This window comes from Salvia splendens, chromosome 20, assembly GCF_004379255.2.
Source record: "Salvia splendens isolate huo1 chromosome 20, SspV2, whole genome shotgun sequence".
NCBI lineage: Eukaryota > Viridiplantae > Streptophyta > Magnoliopsida > Lamiales > Lamiaceae > Salvia > Salvia splendens.
Genome location: NC_056051.1, coordinates 6561058 through 6581579, shown reverse-complemented (window position 1 = coordinate 6581579; position 20522 = coordinate 6561058). Strand labels below are relative to the sequence as shown.

General features: G+C 41.5%; 2 long non-coding RNA genes across 2 annotated transcripts; both read left to right on the top strand.

The window, feature by feature from the left end:
- Window positions 1–2251: 2251 nt before the first annotated feature.
- On the top strand, window positions 2252–4026 carry LOC121781110. The gene is made up of 3 exons (XR_006046144.1): window positions 2252–2374; window positions 3243–3307; window positions 3780–4026. It is a non-coding gene; the product is annotated as an uncharacterized LOC121781110 (long non-coding RNA).
- Window positions 4027–11559: 7533 nt separating this feature from the next.
- Window positions 11560–13519, top strand: LOC121781163. Its single transcript, XR_006046149.1, has 3 exons — window positions 11560–11867; window positions 12736–12800; window positions 13273–13519. It is a non-coding gene; the product is annotated as an uncharacterized LOC121781163 (long non-coding RNA).
- The last annotated feature ends 7003 nt before the right edge of the window (window positions 13520–20522 follow it).

Below are 20522 nucleotides of genomic sequence, written 5' to 3'. Positions count from 1 at the left end.
TAGTATAATGCGCAGTTTAGCTTCTGTAATGCATTATTTGTGATATGTAATGAACATTTATCTTGACCCGTTTAATTTAAGTTGTGCCGTGTTTCGCTGTTTGGCGGACATTTCTTGATTTCCGTAAGGGTTTAACAAGCCTAGGGGCTAGGGTGTAGTATATTCTAAGTCTACAAAATGTTGTCCAAATACACGAGCTGCAGTAATTCATCTGGGGTTGCACATTCATAGCGCGTAGGTTTTTTTTTACTGATATACATATTGTATATATTATATAGTATAATGCGCAGTTTAGTTTCTGTAATGCATTATTTTTTATATGTAATGAACATTTATCCTGACCCGTTTAATTTAAGTTGTGCCGTGTTTCGATGTTAGGTTCACGTTCCTTGTTTTCCCTAAGGGTTTAACAAGCCTAAGGGCTAGGGTGTAGTATGTTCCAAGTCTACAAAACGTTGTCCAAATACATAAGCAGCAGTAATTCATCTGGGATTGCACATTCATAGCGCGTAGGTTTTTTTTACTGATATACATAATGTTCATATTATATTGTATAATGCGCAGTTTAGTTTCTGTAATGCATTATTTGTGATATGTAATGAACATTTATCTTGACCCGTTTAATTTAAGTTGTGTCGTGTTTCGATGTTGGGTTCACGTTTCTTGTTTTCCCTAAGGGTTAACAAGCCTAAGGGCCAGGGTGTAGTATGTTCTAAGTCTAAAAATCGTTGTCCAAATACACGAGCTGCAGTAATTCATCTGGGGTTGCACATGCATAGCGCGTAGGTATTTTTTTCTGATATACATAATGTACATATTGTATAGTATAATGCGTAGTTTAGTTTCTGTAATACATTGTTTGTGATATGTAATGAACATTTATCCTGACTTATTTAATTTAAGTTCTGCCATGTTTCACCTTTTGGCGCACATTTCTTGATTTCCCTAAGGGTTTAACAAGCCTAGGGGCTAGGGTGTAGTATATTCTAAGTCTACAAAATGTTGTCCAAATACACGAGCTGCAGTAATTCATCTGGGGTTGCACATTCATAGCGCGTAGGTTTTTTTTTTACTGATATACATATTGTACATATTATATAGTATAATGCGCATTTTAGTTTCTGTAATGCATTATTTGTGATATGTAATGAACATTTATCCTGACCCGTTTAATTTAAGTTGTGCCGTGTTTCGATGTTGGGTTCACGTTTCTTGTTTTCCCTAAGGGTTTAACAAGCCTAAGGCCTAGGGTGTAGTATGTTCTAAGTCTACAAAACGTTGTCCAAATGCACGAGTTGCAGTAATTCATCTGGGGTTGCACATTCGTAGCGCGTAGGTTTTTTTTTACTGATATACATTGTAACGCCCCACTTTTCGAACCCTAATTTTTCGAACCCTAAGATGTTGTACTTATTGCTTTGATTGCCGAATTAAATGACGGATTTATTATGTGATTGAAATGGTGACCTAATTTTGATTTGATCGAGTAAAATTCGTTGATTTTATGAAGTGGCTTAAATTAATTAATGTGGAATGAAATATATCATGGTGAATTATATTATTTCGGGGAGTGAGATTTAATTAGGATCATAAATAATTACCTTGCCCTTTTATGAAGGGAATTTTCGACCACTATTATTATTTGGAGAGGAATTTATTTTTCTTGGATTTAATTATTTGTTTTGGGATAATTATCCAAATTAAATCCTAAAGCCTAATTATCTTATTTATTTCTTGATAAAATCGGCCCCTATTGTTTTGATTAGGGAGATTTCGAAATCTCCTAGCTTGTGGAAGAAGAAATTATTCACTAATTATTTTGATCCCTCAATTATTTCCTTCCATGTTTTAATTGGAATATCCTAGCAAATCTTTCCCTACTTTATTTATCAATATTTGGAAATTATTCCTTGTGGGAGGAATTGAATAACACGCCTATTTTCATATTATTTGGGAGGGTTTTTATTGATTTTCTTGCTCCGTATTATTTTATTCTGCTCCGTGAAAATACTAAATTAAATCAATGGCTAATTAAATAGCCATGATTTACAAAATATCCTCCTTATTTCTCCATCAATGACACGCCATTTCCTCCCCCAAAATCTTCCCAAATATCTCAATCATTTATTTCAATTATTCTCCCAAATCTTCAATTAATTGTGGGATATTTCTTAATCCTATAAACAAAGGATCAACCCCTAAACCTAACACACAAATCACACGCCCACTTCTTCAAACCACACGCCCCACCCCCCTTTTTCATCTCTTCTCCCACTTGTTATCCATTTCACTCAAGATCCTATCAATTTTCCAAGAGATTGTTGAAGAACCAAGGTTTTAATTGCTTCCTACCGATTATTTCGTCCAAGAAAAGGTAAATTCAAACCCATATTCTTGAATCCTCTCCATCTAGACTTTCTTTGACTCCCTCATGCATGTAGAGAGTGTAGGGAATGAAGATCTAAGGGTTTAATCGGTGGGAATGTGAAATCATATGTGTGAGTGCGTTTTGATTGCAATTGCTTGTTGATTTATTGAATCCTCGGTGATTGATGTGCGATTTCGTGAAAATATGTGTTTAAGGACTCTTTTGAGCATGATTGTATATCAAAACCATGAAAAGATTGATTTTGAATGAGTAGGGATAAACCCTAATTCGAATTGCTATCAGTATGAAAATCTGTGATTTCCGAACAGTGTGTTCTGATGTATTTTTGACCAACCAAACGAACTCCGATTTGACCGATTCTTCTTCCTGTGTAAACTTCGTGATGTCTTCTATATTGTGTGTAAATTTCGACCCATTTGGCGAAACGATGAATTTATGGTGAATTTTTAAAGTTGACTGCGCGATTCTGCCAAAAATGTGTTTTCTCGACCAGTAGGTTACGCCTTTGGTTTGCCCGACTTAAAAGTGGTATTTTGACATGAAATTTAAACTGAATGTTATTTGATGAGTCTACTGCCTTGTCATAAAGTTTTAGCCCCATCGGAGGTCGGATGATTTTTAAATAATTTTTACAAAAAAGTTGCGCAGAGCTGCCAGATCTCTACTTTGGTTAAACAACTATATTTGTATGCTTGAATGACATACATGAGTTTACATATGTGATGAGGTGATGTGATATGCAAAGATGGGTGATATGATGTGATTCCTATTGTTGATTGGGAAAGGGGAGTGATCTAGGACATGCATGATTTTAGTCCATGTTAGTGACTAATCGGGGACACATTATCCAAAGGTGAAATTTTGTGCGAGACGCGTGATACCAAAGGAAAAGCGAAACTTGAAAACTAAAGGATCGAGGTGGGCTCTCTTCCTTTTTAAATAAGGACCATGTCCTAATGTTTTATCAATGAGAATAAATGTGACTTCATGCCTTGTTTTGGTTTTTACGTGCCTATCTGATGTGGTTTTTGCCACTATTTATAAATCGAATTCGGGTCCCCGTAGGGCAGCAAACCCTACTAGGATTAGTGTACACCTATGGTAGACTGTGTGCTAGCGTACGGGCTGGCCGGTCTAGTGACCTGGTTTGCGGCCGCATTCCTTGTCATGTATTGGCAGATATGGTTAACGTCTATGGGAAAAATGACTGATCAGTCGATGTTTGAAATGGAAAAATGATTTTGAGTGCCTCGGGCCTTTCTAAAGAAAAACCCCGACGGTTACTTACGTACGGCATGATATCATAAACTGTATTTACAATGTTTTCGGCATGAGCCACTGAGTATTATTTCATAGTACTCAGCCCTGCATATGTTTTCCCTATATGTAGGTTGAGCGGCGACGGGCGGTTGGCGGTGTTGAGCAGGAACTAATAATGAACTGTGGTTGTTTTGGTTTTGAAATTCCGAGTGTCGTTGTGTCTTCACACATGACGTCACTCTTCTCTTGGATGCTTCCGCTGTGATATTTTTCTTAGAATACTTTTCATTTAAATTCTGAAACTATTTTATGATGGGATGTTTGAAACTCGTTACACTTTTTGAATAAATGCTAAACCCTAGTCTTTATTCATTAAACCCTAATACTCTTGGTCGCATTATTTATTAGACTTAGTTTTTAGTCAAACTTTTATTGAAAACCCTAGTCTTCTATGCCGTTCATCTAAACCCCTTTAAGTCGCGATCGCCCGCTTTTATTAACCCTAAGGGGCGGTCGTGACAGTTTGGTATCAGAGCCTCAGTTCTTTCCGCTCTGGACCCAAGAGTCTTGTTTGAGTCAAAATCTATGCATGTGTAATTTGATAAATTGATAAACATCGATAGCTCAACACCACAACTCGTCTCCGCCCAACCACAAAAAAAAGAGGTAAAAATACTTTTGTGAGTTTTGGATTTGATTAACCGAAGTTGAAATTTTCGATGGGGAACAAAGTTGATATGATATTTTCAAAATTTTTGCTTGGAATATGAATGGATGAAAATGCATGGATATGGAATTGATATTTGCGCTTATGCCCAAGATGATGAATGTCGTTATGCGATGAACTTGTATTTTACTTGATAAGGAAAAATTGGCAAATATGTGATAACTCTATATACGTTGGATGAATGAAGTTATATGATTGTGATTATTCAATTGCTTTATGAGGCAATATGTGAAAGAACTTGAGCATGCTGCTATACATAATTGTAAATCATGTATGAATGAAAAATTTTGAGATAGTGTCGAACGTGGAGGCAGGAAAAGCCTAACGCAAGGCAAGCGACGCGTGGGGATATATATCGCGACTTAACGAAATGCGAAAACGCACGAACCTTTTTGCTTCGGAAATGAAATTCCATTCATTCTTGATATGATACTACCCGCACACCTCCATCATTGGAGATTTATATATACGCACCCATCATATTCTCAGCATCATTCGAAACCTCATACACCGTTATTTCTTTCGATCCTTGTGCTGATGCTGAGTTTTTATGGCCCAACGGTATTATGCTCTGATGCGTAATCGCTACTCCAGCGAAAGGGACCACCCGGTTGAGCGCTACCGAGATTACGAGTGGGACGGGGAGCTCTTCCTCATGACCTACGTCACCGAGTTTTACAGTAAATGGATGAACGCCTATGCATATGGGGGAGCTACCCATCACGAGGGGATCCAAAAGCTCATCCACACTCTACCATCTCCTTGGAGCGAGTGGACCGCTCAGGCGTCTCAGTTTTTCATATGGTATAGCCCGCTCGATTACACCGCGCGAGGGGATTTGGTTGGCCTTATAAAGGTGCTGCTTCCGGCCATGACAGCGGCATTTGATGGACCGCCACGTGATCCACCTCCACATATCTATCCGCCGGGTACAGCCCGCATGCGGAAGTATCGATGCGACGAGGAGCCACGCGTCTCCCGTGTTCCTAAGAGAAGGAGACTCGGGATGCGTGTCGCAGCCCCTCAAAGAAGCAATAGAGAGGTTAATGGGAGGTTTGGGATGACCCCTCCACCTGCGGGTGTCGAGGAGGAAAGTGAGGAAGAGGATCCCGAGGAAGAGGATCCCGTAGAGGAGGAGGACCCAATTAGAGAGAGCGTTGGAGAGACCGAGGAGAAGGAAGATGAGGATGGAAGGGATTAAACATAATAATTCTATAATATTTTATTACGATTTCCCATGTTTTGGATACTTTACCGTTTTTACTTGACCTTGACATCGTTTTGTCCTTTGTTTTCGTTATAATGGAACTAAGACCTCTTCGAGGCAACTTTTCATATTTCTATGGGAAATTCTTGTCTTTTGCTATCCTATTGTGTAATGATTTGGTACCATCCCTTATTATCTTTTGTGCGATTATCTTTTGCTAGCCTATGACGCAATGGCCTCTTGCTATACTATATTGTAATTGTCATTTTCTATCATATTGCACAATTACCTTTGATGTACTATTGCGCAACTATCTTTTGACCACTCCATTGTACAATTGCCTTTTGCCGTCTTATTATGCAATTGTATTATTCTGTTGTGCAACTGCCTTTTTCTATCCCAATTGTGCCCTTATGTTTTGCTATTCTATTGTACAATTGTCTTTTGTTACATTATTAAACAATTACCTTTTTCTACCCTGTTGAGCAATCGCCTTCTTCTACAATCACCTCCTGCTATGCTATTTTGCAATTGCTCTCTTGTTATCATTCTGTGCAATTGTATTTGATACCTTTGCAAAAGCTCTTTATGATGCAATTGCCCCTTGATCTCCACTTTTCAACTATGCCACATGACTATTCTTGGATTTTGAATAAATGCGATAGTAACTCGTGTGGTACTGAATCAGAATGCCGCCAAGACGCAACATAAGACGTAACAATCCCGAACCTACCCCTCAGACGATGGAAGAGAGTGTGACACAACCCATCCCTCCACCACCGCCTCCTCCACCTCCGGTTGACCGTGAAACTGTGAAGCTTTTTCTAGAGCAAAAACCTCCCGTCTTTGATGGAATGGGAGAACCGGCCCAGGCTGAATCATGGATACGCGCATTGGAGCGCATTTTTGCAATCTTAGGGTGCAATGATAGGGAACGGTTGAGTTGTGTGACCTACCAACTAACCGAGTCTGCTGACTTCTGGTGGGATACCAGGATGAAGACAATGCCCCGAGATCAAGCAGGGGGGATGACTTGGGAAGGCTTCAAGACAGAAATATATAATAAGTACGTGCCCAAGAGCTACCGGAAGGCAAAGGCATCTGAATTCTACAATTTGACCCAAGGGCGCATGACTGTGACCGAATATGACCGTGCGCTCAACAACATGACCCGGTACGCACCTGACCAAGTCGATACTGACGAGAAGCTGGCTGAAAAGTTCCGTGAGGGACTAAGGCATGAGATAAGGATGTCGTTGGCTAGTCGTGGGAGACTCTCCTACGCGGAAGCGTTAGCCCTTGCGCTAGATATTGAGGCAGCTATGCCCAAGGAGATGATGAAGGAAAACACTACTTTGGCACTACCTCCACCACACCACTCTCGAGAGAAGAGGAAGTGGGAGGGGAATGGGACCCCATATGACAACAAGAGGTACCAGCCCACCCAGAACCGACCACAGTATGGTGGAGGGCAAAACTCATCCAACCAGAGAGGCGACTTCCGGCCCAAGCCACCCCAATGCAATGTGTGCTCCAAGTACCATTTTGGAGAGTGTAGAATTCAGAACACCACCAAGTGCTTTAACTGTGGGGGAAATGGCCACTTCTCTAGAGAGTGTCCGAGCAAGAATGTGGGAATGGGGTCGAGGCAGAACACTCAAGGATCCCGCCAGCAGCCAAGGGCACTGCAAATTGAATCAAGGGGAAATCGCGATCAACCTACGCGACAACAGCAACCTTACCGCCCAAGACTCCCTTCTCAGGCTAGAGCATATGCCTTGAGTCAGAAACAACCCAAGACTGAACATGGGAGTCACGAGAAGGGAAACCTGACAGGTATGGGCAAAATCCTCGACACACCCATTGTTGTATTATTTGATACGGGCGCATCACATTCATTCATATCTGAATTGTGTGTGGACACCTTAAGTTTACCTGCTTACAAATCTGAACATAAGATGATGGTGTCCTCACCAGTGGGAGGGGTAATAGAGGTTTCTCGAACATGCTCGAACGTAGAAATTGTTATGGGAGGACTTAAGTTAATCGCTCACAACCTACAAGTCATGGCAATGGGGGATATTGACATAATTTTGGGAATGGATTGGTTAGCTACGAATTTTGCTACTATTCGTTGCAAGGAGAGACAAATATCTCTGCAAGCCCCGGGGAAGGAACCCACCATATACTATGGAATCTCGATGAACCGGCGAACGTCTATCATCTCCGCTCTTCAAGCTAGTGCGATGGTGAGAAAAGGGCGTCCTGCTTATCTTGTCTATCTACAAGGAGAGGAGAAAGGAGAAAGGAAAGTGGAAGATGTTGCCGTTGTACGAGAGTTTCCAGACGTCTTCCCCGAAGCTTTGCCTGGACCACCGCCAGATCGACAATTGGAGTTCACAATCGACCTAGAGCCAGGGTCGGCACCCGTGTCCAAGGCACCATACCGAATGGCGCCTAAAGAGTTAGAGGAACTCAAGATACAACTTCAAGAGCTTATGGACCTGGGTTTCATTAGACCCAGTGTCTCACCGTGGGGCACTCCGGTGCTCTTTGTCAAGAAGAAGGATGGGTCGATGAGGATGTGTATCGACTATAGGGAGTTGAACAAAATGACCCTCAAAAACAAGTACCCACTGCCGAGAATAGATGACCTATTCGATCAACTCCGAGGAGCCGGTGTGTTCTCAAAGATGGACCTAAGGTCCGGATACAATCAATTGAGAGTCCGAAGGGAGGACATACCAAAGACCGCTTTTCGCACAAGATATGGTCACTATGAGTTTGTTGTAATGCCGTTCGGATTGACAAATGCACCCGCAGTATTCATGGATTTGATGAACCGAGTATTCCACCTATACTTGGATAAATTCGTCTTGGTCTTCATAGATGACGTACTTGTTTACTCGAAGGATGAGAAAGAGCACGAGGAGCATCTGCGAATTACCTTGGAGACGTTGAGGACCGAGAAGCTATACGCCAAATTCAGCAAGTGTGAGTTTTGGCTGAAAGAAGTCAACTTTCTAGGTCACATTGTGTCGGCAGAAGGAATCCGAGTGGATCCCGCCAAGGTTGAGGCGGTACAACAATGGAAGGCACCTTCGACACCAAACGAGATTCGAAGCTTCCTGGGTTTGGCAGGATACTACCGAAGATTTATAGAGGGATTTTCCAAGATAGCGAGACCAATGACCCAACAACTCAAGAAGGGGGTAAAAGTCAATTGGACCCCGGAGTGTGAGGCAAGTTTTCAACTTTTGAAGGATAAACTGACCACCGCACCAATCTTAGCCGTGCCAGAGCCTGGAATGAGCTACGTGGTATACACGGACGCTTCGAAGGTGGGACTTGGATGTGTGTTGATGCAAAACAACAAGGTGATTGCTTACGCATCCCGGCAATTGAGGCCACACGAGTTGAACTATCCAACCCACGATTTGGAACTGGCAGCGGTGGTACATGCCTTAAAGATTTGGAGACATCATCTCTACGGAGTTCGGTGTGAGATCTTTACGGACCACAAGAGCCTGAAATATTTCTTCGAGCAAAAGGATTTGAACATGCGACAACGAAGATGGCTCGAATTGGTAAAGGACTATGATTGTGGCATCAACTACCACCCCGGCAAGGCAAATGTAGTGGCAGATGCCTTGAGCCGGAAGAGTCATTCCCAACTGGCTGCTTTTCTCACCAAAGAAGAAAGCTTGATACGCGAATTTAGCAAGATGCGTTTGGAAGTGGTAAGGGCACCCGAAACAGTGAAGGGTCGAATTGCCACCTTGATGGTTACACCTGATCTAAGAACAAGAATTGTTGAAGCCCAGCGCATGGACGCGAAATTGGAAGAAATTCGAGTCGAAGTAAGAACTGGCGAATCTGGGAATTTCCGTGAGGAATCCGACAATGCTCTCACATTCGAAGGGAGACTCTGCATACCGAGTGACGAAGGACTCAAAAACGAAATCATGAGTGAAGCACATGAGACTCCTTACACCGCCCACCCAGGGAGTACGAAGATGTATCAAGACTTGAAGAAGACCTTTTGGTGGAATGGTATGAAGAGGGATATAGCGGCATTTGTGGAGCGCTGCTTAGCCTGCCAACAGGTGAAGGCTCTACATCAACGACCGTACGGAAAGTTGCAACCACTAGAAATTCCCGAGTGGAAATGGGAGCATATCGCCATGGATTTTGTGACAGCATTGCCAAAGACGCAAAGAGGGAATACTGCCATCTGGGTAGTTATAGACCGACTCACCAAGAGTGCGCACTTCATACCGATTCCCATAACCTATGGATCAAATAAGCTAGCTCAAATTTATATAAGGGAAATAGTGCGACTGCATGGAGTCCCAGTGACGATCACGTCTGATCGTGACCCGAAGTTCACTTCAAGATTTTGGATCAGCCTACAACGGGAGCTAGGGACTCGTTTGAATTTTAGCACGGCGTTTCACCCGCAGACGGACGGACAATCCGAGAGGACGATCCAAACCCTCGAGGATATGTTGAGAGCCGTAGTGTTAGACCGAGGAGGAAGTTGGGAGTCCGCACTCCCCTTGATCGAATTCGCCTACAACAACAGCTTCCAGGCAACGATAAACATGGCGCCGTAAGAAGCCTTGTACGGGAGAAAGTGTAGATCCCCGCTCTACTGGGACGAAGTTGGCGAGAGAAGGGTACTCGGGCCCGACGCAGTCGAAGAAATGGTTGCAATCGTTCGACAAATTCGTGAAAGGATAAAAGAAGCTCAAGACAAACAGAAGTCATACGCGGATGCACGGCGAACCGACTTGCAATTTCAAGCTGGCGACAAAGTCTTCCTCAAAGTATCCCCGTCGAAAGGGATAACACGTTTCGGCGTCAAGGGAAAATTGAAACCGCGATTTATTGGACCGTATGAAATCCTTGAAGGAGTGGGTCCTGTTGCATATCGCTTGGCGCTACCTCCGAACCTTGGAAACGTGCACAATGTCTTTCATGTGTCACAGTTACGTAAATACGTGTTCGACCCAAAGCACGTGATTCACTACGAGGAGGTCGCGTTGAATTCGGACCTGAGCTATGAGGAGAGACCCCAAACGATTTTAGACCGAAAAGTCCAGAACGTGAGAAATAAGCAAGTTGCCTACGTGAAAGTGCAGTGGAGAAACCACGGGCACGAAGAAGCCACATGGGAGCTTGAGGACAAGATGATGGAGTTATACCCAGAACTCTTCCCATGAGAGTACCAAATTTCGGGACGAAATTTCTTTTAAGAGTGGTAGGATGTAACGCCCCACTTTTCGAACCCTAATTTTTCGAACCCTAAGATGTTGTACTTATTGCTTTGATTGCCGAATTAAATGACGGATTTATTATGTGATTGAAATGGTGACCTAATTTTGATTTGATCGAGTAAAATTCGTTGATTTTATGAAGTGGCTTAAATTAATTAATGTGGAATGAAATATATCATGGTGAATTATATTATTTCGGGGAGTGAGATTTAATTAGGATCATAAATAATTACCTTGCCCTTTTATGAAGGGAATTTTCGACCACTATTATTATTTGGAGAGGAATTTATTTTTCTTGGATTTAATTATTTGTTTTGGGATAATTATCCAAATTAAATCCTAAAGCCTAATTATCTTATTTATTTCTTGATAAAATCGGCCCCTATTGTTTTGATTAGGGAGATTTCGAAATCTCCTAGCTTGTGGAAGAAGAAATTATTCACTAATTATTTTGATCCCTCAATTATTTCCTTCCATGTTTTAATTGGAATATCCTAGCAAATCTTTCCCTACTTTATTTATCAATATTTGGAAATTATTCCTTGTGGGAGGAATTGAATAACACGCCTATTTTCATATTATTTGGGAGGGTTTTTATTGATTTTCTTGCTCCGTATTATTTTATTCTGCTCCGTGAAAATACTAAATTAAATCAATGGCTAATTAAATAGCCATGATTTACAAAATATCCTCCTTATTTCTCCATCAATGACACGCCATTTCCTCCCCCAAAATCTTCCCAAATATCTCAATCATTTATTTCAATTATTCTCCCAAATCTTCAATTAATTGTGGGATATTTCTTAATCCTATAAACAAAGGATCAACCCCTAAACCTAACACACAAATCACACGCCCACTTCTTCAAACCACACGCCCCACCCCCTTTTTCATCTCTTCTCCCACTTGTTATCCATTTCACTCAAGATCCTATCAATTTTCCAAGAGATTGTTGAAGAACCAAGGTTTTAATTGCTTCCTACCGATTATTTCGTCCAAGAAAAGGTAAATTCAAACCCATATTCTTGAATCCTCTCCATCTAGACTTTCTTTGACTCCCTCATGCATGTAGAGAGTGTAGGGAATGAAGATCTAAGGGTTTAATCGGTGGGAATGTGAAATCATATGTGTGAGTGCGTTTTGATTGCAATTGCTTGTTGATTTATTGAATCCTCGGTGATTGATGTGCGATTTCGTGAAAATATGTGTTTAAGGACTCTTTTGAGCATGATTGTATATCAAAACCATGAAAAGATTGATTTTGAATGAGTAGGGATAAACCCTAATTCGAATTGCTATCAGTATGAAAATCTGTGATTTCCGAACAGTGTGTTCTGATGTATTTTTGACCAACCAAACGAACTCCGATTTGACCGGTTCTTCTTCCTGTGTAAACTTCGTGATGTCTTCTATATTGTGTGTAAATTTCGACCCATTTGGCGAAACGATGAATTTATGGTGAATTTTTAAAGTTGACTGCGCGATTCTGCCAAAAATGTGTTTTCTCGACCAGTAGGTTACGCCTTTGGTTTGCCCGACTTAAAAGTGGTATTTTGACATGAAATTTAAACTGAATGTTATTTGATGAGTCTACTGCCTTGTCATAAAGTTTTAGCCCCATCGGAGGTCGGATGATTTTTAAATAATTTTTACAAAAAAGTTGCGCAGAGCTGCCAGATCTCTACTTTGGTTAAACAACTATATTTGTATGCTTGAATGACATACATGAGTTTACATATGTGATGAGGTGATGTGATATGCAAAGATGGGTGATATGATGTGATTCCTATTGTTGATTGGGAAAGGGGAGTGATCTAGGACATGCATGATTTTAGTCCATGTTAGTGACTAATCGGGGACACATTATCCAAAGGTGAAATTTTGTGCGAGACGCGTGATACCAAAGGAAAAGCGAAACTTGAAAACTAAAGGATCGAGGTGGGCTCTCTTCCTTTTTAAATAAGGACCATGTCCTAATGTTTTATCAATGAGAATAAATGTGACTTCATGCCTTGTTTTGGTTTTTACGTGCCTATCTGATGTGGTTTTTGCCACTATTTATAAATCGAATTCGGGTCCCCGTAGGGCAGCAAACCCTACTAGGATTAGTGTACACCTATGGTAGACTGTGTGCTAGCGTACGGGCTGGCCGGTCTAGTGACCTGGTTTGCGGCCGCATTCCTTGTCATGTATTGGCAGATATGGTTAACGTCTATGGGAAAAATGACTGATCAGTCGATGTTTGAAATGGAAAAATGATTTTGAGTGCCTCGGGCCTTTCTAAAGAAAAACCCCGACGGTTACTTACGTACGGCATGATATCATAAACTGTATTTACAATGTTTTCGGCATGAGCCACTGAGTATTATTTCATAGTACTCAGCCCTGCATATGTTTTCCCTATATGTAGGTTGAGCGGCGACGGGCGGTTGGCGGTGTTGAGCAGGAACTAATAATGAACTGTGGTTGTTTTGGTTTTGAAATTCCGAGTGTCGTTGTGTCTTCACACATGACGTCACTCTTCTCTTGGATGCTTCCGCTGTGATATTTTTCTTAGAATACTTTTCATTTAAATTCTGAAACTATTTTATGATGGGATGTTTGAAACTCGTTACACTTTTTGAATAAATGCTAAACCCTAGTCTTTATTCATTAAACCCTAATACTCTTGGTCGCATTATTTATTAGACTTAGTTTTTAGTCAAACTTTTATTGAAAACCCTAGTCTTCTATGCCGTTCATCTAAACCCCTTTAAGTCGCGATCGCCCGCTTTTATTAACCCTAAGGGGCGGTCGTGACATACATAATGTACATATTATATAGTATAATGCCAGTTTAGTTTCTGTAATGCATTATTTTTTATATGTAATGAACATTTATCCTGACCCGTTTAATTTAAGTTGTACCGTGTTTCGATGTTGGGTTCACGTTCCTTGTTTTCCCGAAGGGTTTAACAAGCCTAAGGGCTAGGGTGTAGTATGTTCCAAGTCTACAAAACGTTGTCCAAATACATGAGCAGCAGTAATTCATCTGGGATTGCAAATTCATAGCGCGTAGGTTTTTTTTACTGATATACATAATGTTCATATTATATAGTATAATGCGCAATTTAGTTTCTGTAATGCATTATTTGTGATATGTAATGAACATTTATCTTGACCCGTTTAATTTAAGTTGTGTCGTGTTTCGATGTTGGGTTCACGTTTCTTGTTTTCCCTAAGGGTTTAACAAGCCTAAGGGCCAGGGTGTAGTATGTTCTAAGTCTAAAAATCGTTGTCCAAATACACGAGCTGCAGTAATTCATCTAGGGTTGCACATGCATAACGCGTAGTTATTTTTTTCTGATATACATAATGTACATATTGTATAGTATAATGCGTAGTTTAGTTTATGTAATGCATTATTTGTGATATGTAATGATCATTTATCCTGACCCGTTTAATTTAAGTTGTGCCGTGTTTCACTGTTTGGCACACGTTTCTTAATTTCCCTAAGGGTTTAACAAGCCTATAGGGGCTAGGGTGTAGTATGTTCAAGTCTACAAAACGTTGTCCCGATACACGAGCTGCAGTAATTCATCTGGGGCTGCACATTTATAGCCCGTAGGTTTTTTTTACTGGTATACATATTGTACATATTATATAGTATAATGCGCAGTTTTGTTTCTGTAATGCATTATTTGTGATATGTAATGAACATTTATCGTGACCCGTTTAATTTAGGTTGTGCCGTGTTTCGATGTTGGGTTCACGTTTCTTGTTTTACCTAAGGGTTTAACAAGCCTAAGGCCTAGGGTGTAGTATGTTCTAAGTCTACAAAACGTTGTCCAAATGCACGAGTTGCAGTAATTCATCTGGGGTTGCACATTCGTAGCTCGTAGGTTTTTTTTTACTGATATACATAATGTACATATTATATAGTATAATGCCAGTTTAGTTTCTGTAATGCATTATTTTTTATATGTAATGAACATTTATCCTAACCCGTTTAATTTAAGTTGTGCCGTGTTTCACTGTTTGGCACACGTTTCTTAATTTCCCTAAGGGTTTAACAAGCCTATAGGGGCTAGGGTGTAGTATGTTCAAGTCTACAAAACGTTGTCCCGATACACGAGCTGCAGTAATTCATCTGGGGCTGCACATTTATAGCCCGTAGGTTTTTTTTACTGGTATACATATTGTACATATTATATAGTATAATGCACAGTTTTGTTTCTGTAATGCATTATTTGTGATATGTAATGAACATTTATCCTGACCCGTTTAATTTAGGTTGTGCCGTGTTTCGATGTTGGGTTCACGTTTCTTGTTTTCCCTAAAGGTTTAACAAGCCTAAGGGCTAGGGTGTAGTATGTTCTAAGTCTAACAATCGTTGTCCAAATACACGAGCTGCAGTAATTCATCTGGGGTTGCACATGCATAACGCGTAGGTATTTTTTTCTGATATACATAATGTACATATTGTATAGTATAATGCGTAGTTTAGTTTCTGTAATGCATTATTTGTGATATGTAATAAACATTTATCCTGACCCGTTTAATTTAAATTGTGTCGTGTTTTACTATTTGGCACACGTTTCTTCATTTCCCTAAGGGTTTAACAAGCCTAGAGGCTAGGGTGTAGTATGTTCAAGTCTACAAAACGTTGTCCAGATACACGAGCTGCAGTAATTCATCTGGGGTTGCACATTCGTAGCGCGTAGGTTTTTTTTACTGATATACATAATATGCATATTATATAGTATAATGCGCAGTTTAGTTTCTATAATGCATTATTTGTGATATGTAATGAACACTTATCCTAACCCGTTTAATTTAAGTTGTACCGTGTTTCGATGTTGGGTTCACGTTTCTTGTTTTCCCTAAGGGTTTAACAAGCCTAAGGGCTAGGGTGTAGTATGTTCTAAGTCTACAAAATGTTGTCCAAATACACGAGATGCAGTAATTCATCTGGGGTTGTACATTCGTAGCGCGTAGGTTTTTTTTATTGATATACATAGTGTACATATTATATAGTATAATGCGCAGTTTAGTTTCTGTAATGCATTATTTTTTATATGTAATGAACATTTATCCTGACCCGTTTAATTTAAGTTCTGCCGTGTGATAAGTCGCATTCTAGGCCTTGGTTACTTGTCAGTATGATGTGCAAATTTGAACTTTATCTGCAAAATAAGTTGCTTAAGTGTGCAGGTTGAGTGTTCTAGCCAGTAAGGAAGCTTCGGAATAATTCAAGAGAAAAAGGCGTCGGGATGTTGCCAACCTGATCAGTATGCAAGCCAAAAAGGCTCGAGATGGAGAAGAAGGATAGCTGGGAAGATCAACCGCTAGCAAGGGGGCAAAAGAGTCATTTCACGCCGAGAGTCGACCCTAAAAATCAAGGGAGGCCTCCCTATATAAAGAAGCCACTTGGAGAGAGAATGATCATCAAGTAGTTAGTTAACTCCTAAACTTAGTTAGCAATCTCTCTTCGGTCAATAAGTCCTTTAGCATTATCTTTCGAGTTTCTCGTTCCTCGCCACAGCCATGGTCACTTGAGTTCCAGTAGTTCGCCGGAGTTCCAGAGTTCTCGTTCCAGCCCGCTTGTTTCCGCCGTGTTACTGTTCCATCGCCCGAAGTGGCAAAACACCTTTTACTTGCTTTCTTAATTTTCGCATTTAGTTTTCCTTCGTTGGATCTGCTGTGTTCCCAAACAATTTCGTACTGTAAAGTTTTAGTTGTGATTCCAAACATTTTCTAAGTGCTATGAAGTTATTTTCGTTTTGGTTCGTTTCGTTTTCTCTTTTCTTTCCGCCTAGATAATTTAGATCTAGCTGTTACGGTAATCTCCAGTGTTGAATCGCATGTTTTAAGTTACAAAGTTAAACTTTCTGTGTTCGCTAGCCTAGATTGTCTTTAGTTTTTAGATCTGAATTAGTTAAGTGTGGAAAGCCCTGTTCACGTGGTTTCTGCATACTTGCATGTTGACCAGTGGGCGTAATCGCAGTTTCGGGTTTCGATCTGTTTGTTTAATGTTTAATTTGTAGATCTGTGTTCTTGAGTTGTTAATCCGTGTTTTTAATGGTGCTGAATCTGGTTTGTTTTTCTTCTGATTTAGTTTGTGTTTGTTGAAGAAGATGATGTCCATATCCGATGTTGGGGACCACTTACTTTTTAGATACCTTTTTGCTTTTGTCCTTTACTTTTAATTATACCCTACAGATCTGACAGTCTAGTCACCACAACTGCCACTTATTCCCTGCTTTTCTGTTTAGCCTTTTATAGAAACCTAGTACTTTCCGCATATTTTCTGTTACACCGCATTCACCATAATTCCACGTACACCACTACATGTCGACCACCATTCACCCTTCCTAGTCAGTAGGACACCATCTTAATTTCCCGTCTAGGTAGAGACTCAACCCAAGCGTGGTAGCTAACCAAACCATCCAAATTTTCACCGCAATCTTTCCAACCGTCACCATCTCTGTGGGATTCGACCCCTACTTTCACTATACTACCCAGTAGAAGAGGGTTGAGGATTTATTGATACCAGGTTCTAGGCTTAGCCGAGGTTTCCTTACTGATCAGTAAGACGCATCTTGCTTGAACGACACCTACACAAACCTGCTCTTTCAAATGGCGCCGTTGCCGGGGATGGATGGCGTTATTAGTAGCTATTGTGTGTGATACTTTGGCGTGTATATTGTGGATAATATTTTCTCTTTCTTTTATTTCAGTTTATGAGAAGCAGCTCGGCTCCTGATCAGTGGAGACCGAAGATACTTCAGCGAGGATCTATACTATTAACCACTCGATCCGGCTTGTCGACGGCTTTGTCTGACTTGGGTTCGAGTAGTGACGAGGAGCAATACACCATAGAAGGGCCAATACCAGAAGAGATACCACTGTTGTAAGGCAACCCAAGGGGGATAGCTGCCAACAGAGATGAAGATCCAGAAATCGGTACGCTGAACGCGCATACCGAGGGAGAACCACCGCAAGCCATAGTAGTCACCCCGAGACAGACTGCTTGTGATGTGAAGCCCCATGTTATCGCAATTCTGCCTACATACTGCGGGAAGAGCTATGAAGGCCCTTACGAGTTCCTTCATGAGTTTTGTAAGATTTGTAGGGTGCAGAGGAGGCCAGCAGGGGCGACCGAGGATGACTATAGATTGAAGGCTTTGCCATTTGTTCTAAAAAGGGAGGCTAACACATGGTTTATGCGACTACCCCCCCAATTCCATTGAGAGCTGGGCAGATTTCAAGGCAGTCTTCTTAGGAGAGTTCTTCCCATCATCGAAGACAAGCGCGCTGAAGAGAGAGATCACTAGTGTGAAGCAAGGATACGATGAGCCTTTGAGCGATTATTGGGCGAAGTACATGAGCCTCTTGGATGCGTGTCTCAACCATCGCATGGCAGATATAGAAATACATCATACTTTTTATGAGGGAATGAACAAGGCAACAAAGGACCTAGCGAATTCCTCGTCAGGAGGAAGCTTCACGCAGCTAAGGGTCAGCGAAGCTAAAAGGGTCCTAGGAAAACTTTTAAGCGTGAAGAAGGAGTACGACAATTCTAGAGATGGTTACAGCAGAGAAAGGATTGCCAGCGCCTTGTCTACTGACCAGGAGCAGAAGATAGAACAGAAGATGGATTTGAAGATGGACGAATTGAAGAAGACACTCCTGAGCGCAATCGAGAAGAATGCACCACCAACTTCCCCAGCTGGAAACTACAAGGGTGCAGAGCAAGGGAACCAAGGGCCGAGCTATGATCAGCCCAATGACTTCGCGAATATGGAGCAAGTCAACGCTGCTGGGTATTACAATTCTAGTGGGCATTGGATCCAAGGGAGACAACGGGATGCACCATGGAGGGATCATCCGAATTTTCGATGGGGAGATGGGAGCCAAAATCAAAACCAAGGTCAAGGTCAGAACCAATACAACCCCCACCCGAACCAGAATTTCAACCGTGGACCGCAAAATCCAAACAATCAGTTCAACTGGTCAGGAAGGAACCAACTACCCCACAACCAACAACCCCACAATCAACAACCCCAAAACCAACAGCCGCAAAACCAGAACCTAAACCCTGTTTATATACCACCCCACCAAAGGAACTTCCAAAATTACTAGAGTCTACCCAACCAAGGACCACCACCTCAGCAAAATCAGAATCAATTCCAAAACTAGAACCAATATCATACTGACCAGTACAACCCTCCTGGCCAGTATAATCAACACCCACCTAACCCGAACCAGCAAAATTTCCAAAATTTCCAGCCCAACCAAAATTCCCAGTATAACCAGCACCAAGGGCCAAATCAATCCCAATATCCTAGCAGGTCAAGGAGATCTATGGAGGACATGATGGGAGAATTGCTCGCATCGCAGTAAGTATCAAGGGTGAGTTACAATCCCATAACGAAGTAGTGCAAGGGATGCAGAGTGCCCAGAAGGAGCATAAGGCGAACTTGGATATGATGAATAGGCAGTTGGCCCAACTAGCCAGTTCGATGGGTGAAATGAAAGGAAACTCAGGGAAACTCCCGTCCACAGTCCATGTGCCTGAAAAGGCGAATGTGAGCAAAGTCACTCTACGGTCCGGTACTACCTATGAAGGACCCCAGCCAAAGAAGTCTAGTGGAGAACCAAGTGGAGCAACATTATTGGGAGACGTTGTCTCGGAAGAAGAGCTACGCAGACCTTTACCCCAGTTGCAGGACCCATTTTTCTTGGGAGAAACACCATGTGAAAAAGGCGAACCCGAGAACATACTGCTCAGGAAGGAACCCTCTCAAAAGACTGAACCCATCACTGAAGCTCTAGTTCATAATGAGCCCAAGCAAGACTCCGGGAAGGCTGTTGAAGAACCGTCAGACGAGGCGAAGGGAAAGAAACCATTCCCTTACCGTTTCGTAACTAAGAGAAAGAAGGAAAATCCAGTGGATTACTTATCAATTTTCGGGAAGCTGGATGTTACCATACCATTCCTCCAAGCCGTGAAGCTACCCCCACTTGGGAAATTCATTAAGGAGTTCATAGCCGGGAAAGCCCAGGAGGATGGGAAGATCATGGTAGAAGGGATTGCGTCAGCAATTGTGCAGGAGAAGCTACCGCCCAAGAGGGCTGATCTAGGTATGTTCACTTTGCCTATAACCATAGGAGATGTGAAAGTCGAGCATGCAATGTGTGATCTTGGAGCTTCTATTAATGTCATGCCTTTGTCGATCTATAACTGATTGAATGGAGTTAGAATGTCGAGTACTAGGGTGTTGATCCAACTGGCTGATAGGTCATGCATAAGTCCTGAGGGTGTTTTAGAGAATGTGTTGGTTAGAGTGCATGAGTTTACCTACCCTGCTGACTTTTATGTGATCAAAATGAGTGAGTCTGAGGCTAGGGAATCTAGTGGCATCTTGTTAGGAAGGCCATTTTTGAGAACGGCCAAGACGATAGTAAACATGGCTGAGGGAACAATTTGCATTGATTTTCATGGGGAGAAATTTACTTTTGATATCAATAAGGCCATGAAAAAACCTATTGATTCTGAAAATGTATGCTACGTTGATGTGATTGACCCCTTAGTCCAAGATTTTCTTGAGACCGAACTATTGCAGGAGAAACTCCAAGCTTTAGATGTTTATGATCAGGCTGACATAGAAGCTGTTG